This window comes from Silene latifolia, chromosome 8 (genome assembly GCF_048544455.1).
Source record: "Silene latifolia isolate original U9 population chromosome 8, ASM4854445v1, whole genome shotgun sequence".
Taxonomy (NCBI): domain Eukaryota; kingdom Viridiplantae; phylum Streptophyta; class Magnoliopsida; order Caryophyllales; family Caryophyllaceae; genus Silene; species Silene latifolia.
The window spans coordinates 55,166,580-55,175,689 of record NC_133533.1 but is presented as its reverse complement, the minus strand read 5'-3'; the positions used below and the strand labels follow the sequence as shown (position 1 = coordinate 55,175,689).

General features: G+C 39.8%; 1 non-coding gene across 1 annotated transcript; it reads left to right on the top strand.

The window, feature by feature from the left end:
• The first annotated feature begins 295 nt into the window (after positions 1-295).
• On the top strand, positions 296-402 carry LOC141597856 (small nucleolar RNA R71). The gene has a single exon (XR_012523069.1). It is a non-coding gene; the product is annotated as a small nucleolar RNA R71 (small nucleolar RNA).
• The last annotated feature ends 8,708 nt before the right edge of the window (positions 403-9,110 follow it).

Sequence of the window (9,110 nt, the reverse complement as noted above, 5' to 3'; positions counted from 1 at the left end):
GGTCGCGGCTTGGTGCACTTGATTTCTTTGAAACTTTTCAAATTGTTTTGTGAGTAGGTCGAGCTTGGCATTTGTCTCGGAGTTGGAGGGGTTTTCCTTAGGGAACTTCCCATTCCTTCTTAGCATGTTTCCTTTAGAACCATAGTTTTCTTCCGAATCTACCATTTTCTTGATCAATGCCGTGCCCTCTTCATCGTTCAAATGATCAAATCCTCCCCCCGCGGAGGCATTTACCATCTCCTTAGTCTTCGGTAGTAAAGTTTGAAAGAATGTTTGAGTGATGTACCATTCCGGGATTCCATGATGGGGACAACTTGCTATTAAGTCTTGATATCGGTCCCAAGCTTCACCTAAAGACTCCCCGCCTTCTTGTTGAAATGTATGAATCTCATTACGGAGCATTGCGGTCTTTGATGAAGGGTAATATTTGGCTATGAATGCTTTAGCCAAGGCATCCCATGTCGTGAAGGTATCCGGGGGATGAATGTTCAACCACCGGTCCGCCTTGCCCGTCAATGAAAACGAAAACAACATCATTCTCAAGGTGTCCTCGGACACCCCATTCTTTTTCATCATTGAAACCTTCCTCTTAAACTTCCGGAGGTGAGCATGGGCATCCTCTTCAATATGCCCCCCGAACAAATCTTTCTCAATCAACCCGACTTGGGCGGGATGCATTTCAAAGTTGTTTGGGGCCAAGGTGCCAAAATTAATAGGGTTACATGAATCATTATGGTTAGGCCAGTTGTGATCTCGTAGAGCCATTTGTGGTGGAGGATTTGGTATATGAGGGGTGGTGATTGAGGTGGGTTATTTGGAATAGGGAAGTTATGAAAAGGGTTTTCTATTAGAGTCTCAATTATGTTGTTTGGTTGTTGTTGAGTTATGTTTTCAATGAGAGATTGGATGGATGGATTTGCTTGGTTTATGGTTGCTTGAGAAGAGGTTATAACCCTTGTAATGGTCCTATTCCTTAAGGCTCTAAAAAGCCTTTCGGGGTCGGAGTCAAAGAGCAAAGCTTGATGGTTCCTCCTAGGCATACAACTTGATAAACCGTAAGACTCCTAGTGCTTTTACACACTAGGGTAAGGCAAAAATCACACACACTCTACAAGAAACACACAAACTACACAAACAAGCAAACAACAAGTAACTAAGACTAAGCCTAAGACTCTAACTAACTAAGCATAACCTAACGCCATCCCCGGCAATGGCGCCATTTTGATATAGGGATTTGTCGTCACTTCCCAATCAAAAACAATTTATAAGAACCCAAATTAAGTAGTATAATTAGGGTGTCGAACACAAAGATGGCGGGGGTTAGATACTTGGTTTGTTTTAGTCTTTAGTTTAGTCTAATAAATGAAGGAGGTTTGATTATAAACTAAGATGCAAATAAGGAATAAAATTAAACTAAATGCAATTGTAATTAATCAATATGAGAAAGACTAGAGCTTTCGGGTTCACTCGGGTCATTGGGCATGAAACAAGGCAAATATGGGGAATAGGTGATTCAATTAGTCAAGGAATTATGCCTAATGTCTTAGGACACCTAGAATTCGTTAACCCACTTTCATGCGATTAACCAAAACCCGTCATACTCATGCACAAAGATCATCCAATAGTCTACACACCAAGATTGTTCATCCACTAGTATAGACACCAAGACAACCAAACATGTGAGAAAATACTCAAACTTTCATAGGAGCAATTCTACAAACACTTCATGTGCAAGAAAGTGACAACCAATAAAACACCCAATTCCTTATAATTCTAACCCAAAATCGTACCCATTATAGACCCAAGATCCCCCTAAGCCCTAGATGAGGACTACTCACACATGTTTAAGGACGAAAATCTAACAATAAGATGGAACAATACACACACAAACATGCTAAACATAATAAAGATAGAAACTTTGAATGAAAACAACAAGTAAAGAACAATAAATGTAAACCAATGAACTAATTGTAAATAAGAGATGAGAATTGTACCAACAAAGAGGAAAGGAACAAACTTGGATAATAATGGAAGATGAATCTCTTCTTGTCTTCCAAATACAACCTAAATGACTAAATGTAAACTATTGAGAAAATGAAGAACTAGCATAAACTAGAGAATAATTAAACTAATAATTAAGGAAAGATTACTTTTTATTGAATCAAAATGAGAGAGGAAATATTAGGGTTCTACAAATATTTTAGAGGAGAATGATAAACTAGTCTAATTTCTATTCTAAAATGGTAGTCTAATGTAGGGTGGTGTGTATTCTTCAATACAAATGAGAGAGGAGCCTTATATAAAACCCTCTAATTACAAGTTTAATTGAACTAATTATAATAATAATAATAATAATAATAACTAATAATAACACTAGTAATAATACTAATTATAATATTAATTATAATGATTAATAATAATAATAATAATAATAATAATAATAATAATAATAATAATAAATACTAAAGCTAATAGCCAAAGTCAACGTGAAACAAAAACAACAGCATGACATTCAAGCTTGAAACAGGGCAAAAACGTAAACAGGGGGTCCCTGCCGGCAAGCCGGCCGCCGACGTGTCACCGGTAGCGAGACCAATGAAGCAAGGGGCAGAAATTGACGTGATGTATGTTATGCCGGTAGGCCGACTGCAAGGTCGCCGATAGAGGGAACAAAAATTGATGCGAGATTGTTGATTGCGAGTTGTATGCCGGTAGGCCGGCTGCCTGTTGTTATGCCGGTAGCGAGAACTTCACAAAAGGAGGGGAATAGGGTGTGTGGCTACCGGTGGGTTGAGTCGGTTGCCGGTTGGCCGGCAAGGAGTACATAGGGGAGGCACGCGAGGTAGTTTAAGGAGGGAGTTGTGGGTCATGGTTGCAACTGTTGTGGCTGCCGGTGGTGGACGAGTGTTGGGTGATGATGGTGGTTGGCTGTGGTGGTTATGGGTGGTGGCCACGGTGGTTGTGGGTGGCTGTAATGGTGGTTGGAAGATGGTGTAGAAGATGGGTTGATTTATGGTTGTTGTTTGTATGTTGATGGACGGGGGTGGAAGACGAGGTCGTGGTGGCTTCAACGGTGGTCAATGGTGGTGATGGGTGGTTGTATTGTGAAGTTGGAAGTGGGAGGATTTTATTGGTGGTGATGGGTGGTTCCCACGGTGGCTGGAGGTGGCTGTTGTGGTGGTTGAAAGATGGGTGCGTGAAATGGTTGTATTTGTATGTTTGTTGCTAGGGGTGGAAAAACGGTTCCTGGTGGCTGTTGTGGTGGCAGACGGTGGTCATGGGTGGTTGGGATGTGATGTTGGAAGTGGAGGGTGGTCAGTGTTGGTGAGTGGTGGCTGCCACGGTGGCCGGAGGTGGTAGTAAAAGCTCAGCAAAGACCGTCTGAAATTAGCAGCTGCTCCTTTACTTAGTTTATTTTTTTCCATGACTTAGCTTATTTTCACCTCCGCCATTTCTTCTCATAATCCCGTCTTGCTCTTCCGCCTCACTTTCCCGTCTTGCCTGCACATTAAATTAATATAATAATAATAATAATACTAAAATTATACATAAATACAATTAATTATTAATTATAAACTAATACGACTAATTATTATAAATTATTAATTAAATGAGCTTTTTAGACATTTAAGCACACAAAATCAAGTCGGAATAAGGTATAAATGCGGGGTAAAATACGACTAAAATGTTACTTATCAAATCTCCCCACACTTAAACCTTACTCGTCCTCGAGTAAGCTCATTAAATTAAACTAAGACCCGTAATATAAAAGGACTAGATAAACTAATAATATCCGATGAAAGGCAATTAACGGGCCTCCTCCGTCCCTTCAACTCACACCGAAACACAATGAGGTATGCATTCCGATGCAAGGCAATTGGGGGCTTGCGGAAAACTTTTGACACATCCAACATTTAAGCACGTAATCAATCATAAGATGCATCAATCAAAAAGTCAAACCGCTTTCCTCATCTAAGCGGCCGTTTTGCTTCAAAATTGAAAGGTCTAGGTTAGGTGAAACCGTCTCAAAACCTCAACGAGGTGCCAACTCCCTAAACGTGGCACATGCAACCCAAATATGTTCACAAAATCCAAAGAAACACATTCTAAGGCGGGGAAAAGGGGAAGCAAGGCCAGTCCTCCAAGAATGACACGACACGCGCAAGATTCAACCAAAAGAGACCCATGGCTAAGGGGACTTAGACCATCGACAACCTCACGGATTTCACTCGTCACTCATTTAAAGACCGGGTGTTTTTGTACAAAAAGTAGCCAAACACTCTCCTACTACGACTCGTGAGAACGTGTCCGCAATCTAATGTGTAAAACAGTCCTATGTCCAAATGAGATACAAAATGTAACAATGCGCAAGCCATGAATAAGGGTTGTAATTGGGCTAAGGAGTAGGACGGAATGGGATTGGTGCAAGCACCGTTTGGATATGAGGAGTTCAAATCAAGAATTATCGACACATCACATCCCTTTCCTTATTGCAACACATGAGACACGTCTATGCCCTAACATAGAATGGATCACCAAAACTATGCAAAAATTGCATAAACCCAACTCAAATTGGAAAAAAAATTTGAAAGTACTCCTCTTATTTCAACAAATGGTAACGTCTACACTCTAACAAAAACCTGGTTTCCCAAGTCATGCAAAAATTGTGTAAACCCGACTCATTTTGGAAAAACATCAATTTGCCCCTTTATTTAGCAACGACTCTTTCTACCCCGTTTAATGATGAGGAGGGGTGTTGCTTGTCTTTTTCTTCTTTTAACACAAATATATACAAAACAACCAACTTTTTTTTTGAATTTTTCACAACTTTTTCACTTTTCTATTTTGTTTTTCATTTCTTTTTCAAAACCTCTTAATTATATACAATGCCAAATGCATACCAAGTTCCGACCCAAGTGGATATGTATACTATCCACCACTATGACCCAAATCACCTCCTACAACACTACTACAAAACCGACCAATTCTTGATCAAGGAAGGGTGGTTATGGGATGTAGCTATTTTAGAAAGTTTGCCAAATGAATAGGTTGAGGCTCAAAGGGGGATAAATCAAAAAGGGAGATAATGGAAGGGACAAAACAAGACAATTTGGCTATGTGAGGTTCATATGCATGTGGAAACAAATTTTTTTTCATAACTTGTGCACAAAAAATGAAATGTAAATCATGGCCTAAGGACGGAATGACACACTTATGCGTCTAGACATAACACGTCCCGCGAGGAGACCTACTCACAATCCTAAGTGGGGGTCGGGTATGAATGCACCGACCCTAGGAGGCTCTAATCCTCACATTTGAGTAGCTAGGTCGAGGTCTAGGTCTAGCCTACGGTCCTCTCGGTCTCACAAGGCGGCCAAAACTTGGTGGACATGCCCTTTTTCCCGTATGCTAACCATGTGACACGAGTGCGAGCCATGGGGAGGGGGAAGGCATGGCCAAGACTTAACTCATAATTGGGGTATCATAATCCCTCCCTAGACCACATTTTTTGAAAACATGTATTAACAAACTCAATGCAAACGCAAATTAAGCATAAACAAATATATACAAGACACAATGCATGCGGAAATTAAACAAATATGAATTGAAACGTGCAACAAGTTTGACTAATCCTAGCAACACATCAACACCAACAATCCAAAAGTTCCCCAAGGGAACATCCAAGGCACAAAATTTCCCATCCTCCTTCAAATATGCAAGATATATAAAGAAAGAACGGAAAAAGGAGAAAGAGATAAGAATGTCTATACCAAGCGGTCTTCTAGTCTTCTTTTTGCCTCAAATGGTCAATGCTTATGCGAAAGGTTAGCCAAACATATATAAACAATGCAATATTTTTGGATTTTTTTGAATTTTATCGATTTTTAGGCATTTTTTATAATTTTTCAAATTAACAAGTATATATGTATATGTACAAATATAAATAATATTCACAAGGTGGATATTTCCCTCCTCACACTTGAAATTTACATTGTCCTCAATGGAACAAAGTATAGGGAGAGAATAGGAAAAATAAACAACATATTTTTGGTGGTTTTTGAATTTTTTCGAAATTAAAGAACATGTTTTTGGATTTTTTGAATATTTGAAAATAAATAACATGTTTTTGTATTTTTAAATGATGGAATTTCCTCCGCACACTTATTTATTTACATAATTCCAATGGAAATAAATGTGTGGAGGAAATTCTGAAATGAAATACATGTTTTTGAAAATTTTCAATTTTTTTCAATTTTTTCAATTTTTTTTTTTTTTTTTTGTGATTTTCAAATAGGTATGCAATGCATGATCTATTCTATATGCGGAATTGAAATATGATGCAACTATATTATATGAATGCAAAGAGAGCTAATTTAGATTAGCTCCTTTTCGAATCATGTTACTAAATGCAAAATGCGGTAAAAACTTAATTAAAGAGAAAGAAAATATATACATTGCGGTGGTTCTTAAGTAACTCCACCAAACCTCTTCATTCAAAGACTTCATTCAACCGGGATCAATATCCCGAGATCCCACCAACCTTCCACCATTTTCACTACCAACAAAACAAGAGCCTTTCACCCTTGTCATCACATCATGTAACCTACACATGGCATGTTGAACCTCTTGCCATTTTCGGTTCATTTCTTCTTCAAGCTTTTCTTTAGTCTCTTTGCCAACATTAGGGTCACATACCCTTTTTCCTTTCGATCTCTTCCTCCATCTTTTTGGCTTCTTCTTTTCAATTCCCGGTTTTGATTTTGGAGGGGCATTGGTGCTAGAATTGAACTCGGTTTCCCAAGTCTTGCCCATTTCCTCACACTTATCTTTGGCATTCACTTCTTCTCCAAGTAACTTAGTCGGAGGCTCATCATCAACTTTTGACTCACAAGCAATCAAGAGTTCCATGTTCTCATCTTCATTCTCATGGAACTCTAAAGTTTCCACGACAAACATGTTTTGAACCACGGTTTTCTTTGAAGCATGCGGTAGCTTGAATTCATCTTTTTCCTCCCCGACCTTGAATGACAATAGTCCCTCTTTGACATCTATGGTAGCTCCTCCCGTGGCCAAGAATGGCCTACCAAGAATGATACGAGAGCGTCTTCCCATAAGGATGTCCAACACAATAAAATCGGGAGGAATGGAAAGCTTACCAATTTGAACAATGATATCCTCGAGGATCCCATTTGGAGATTTGATTGTCCCGTCGGCAAGCTTGATTGTAATAGAAGTGCGGGCTAAGCTTGAAACATTCAACCTCTTCACAAGGGCAAGTGGTATGACACTCACACTTGCCCCTAAGTCACACAAAGCACTATCCACCTTTTGGTCACCAACGGTACATGGAATTGAGAAACTCCCGGGGTCATCAAGTTTGACGGGGATTTCTTTAGATTTGACCACATTGCACTTCTCACTTGAGGCATCAAGCTCATGGCCACTAATGTCCACTCTTTTAGAAATGACTTCTTCAAGGAATTCGGAGTAATGAGGCATATCCACCAAAGGTGGATTGGAGGTTTTCATTTTCATTATCAAGTCCATAAATTTGTCATGCCTTGAAGTGTCATTTTCTCCTCCTTGATTGTCCAAAGAGTGTTCTTCCACTATGATCATCTATTCTTTTTCCGGGCTCTTCTCAACTTCTACCATCATATTTGGTGCTTCCACAATTTTTCAAGCACAAATTCTTCACTCATAGTGGTTGGTGTAGTCGTAACCATCTCTCCTTTATCCGGGCCGACTTCAACATCCAAGCTTGTACCATGAATTGTCATTATTTGCTCAAGCACATAATCTCCGATGCTCTCTTTTTCGGGCTCATGGTCAACTTCTTGAAATGTTTCCATAGCCATGGAAAATGGAGTAGTGTATGGTAACTCCCCTTGACTTGGCAAACCAAATGACACTTCTTTTTCCTCTTCAACTCCAACCATGATAGCATTAACTTCATTTGCCTTCATAGGGTCCCTTGGATTTTGCCCTTGTCTTAGAAATACACCCGGTGGTTTTTGAGAACTCATGAGAGCTTGGGAGGCCACTTTAGCTTCAAGACTCTTGATTTGTTGTTGTGTATTACTTACCAAATACCCTATCAACTTCACCAAGTTGTTATATTTATCATCTCCCATGGAATTACTAGCTTGGGCTGGTGGCTCTTGATTGAAAGGTTGGTTGAAAAGTGGAAGAGGAAAGCCATATCCTTGATCTCTAAAGTTGGAATTTTGGTTGTTGTTTTATCCCCCTTGGAAGTTAGCTCTAGGACCATTGTTGTTGAAGTTTGATCCTTGGCCTTGTTCTTGAAAGCCTTGAACATACCCTTGCCCAAATCCTTGATTTGCTTGGTTCACTTGATTCCCTTGGTAAAACCCTTGGTTGCTTTGATTTCCACCAAAATCTTGGTACCCTTGTGGTTGGTTACCATAGTTTTGGTTTTGATTGTTGTTTGGCCATTGGTTTTGATTTCCGGGGTTAGTCCTTTGGTTGGGGAATGTTCCCCTTGGTTGAGAAAAACCGGGTGGATTATTTGGGGCTTGTGGTTGAAGGTGTTGTGGGTTTTGAACATTGGCACGTTTGTAGCTAAAATTGGGGTGGTTCCTTAAACCGGGATGGTAGAAGGTAGTGTTGGTATTGTAGACATTGGGATTGTTGTAGGGTGGTCTTGGTGGTCTTGTATTGTTGTTATAGCTTTGGAAAACATTAACATCTTGAACATCTCTTCATAGCCACCGTTATAGTTGTTGGCACACAAATCAAAGGTATGAGCGCTCCCTCCACAAAGCTCACAACTCGAAGCTTGAACCGCTTCCTCCATGGGTGGCCCATGTGAGGTTGCGGCTTGGTGCACTTGATTTCTTTGAAACTTTTCAAATTGTTTTGTGAGTAGGTCGAGCTTGGCATTTGTCTCGGAGTTGGAGGGGTTTTCCTTAGGGAACTTCCCATTCCTTCTTAGCGTGTTTCCTCTAGAACCATAGTTTGCTTCCGAATCTACCATTTTCTTGATCAATGCCGTGCCCTCTTCATCATTCAAGTAATCAAATCCTCCCCCCGCGGAGGCATTTACCATCTCCTTAGTCTTCGGTAGTAAAGTTTGAAAGAATGTTTGA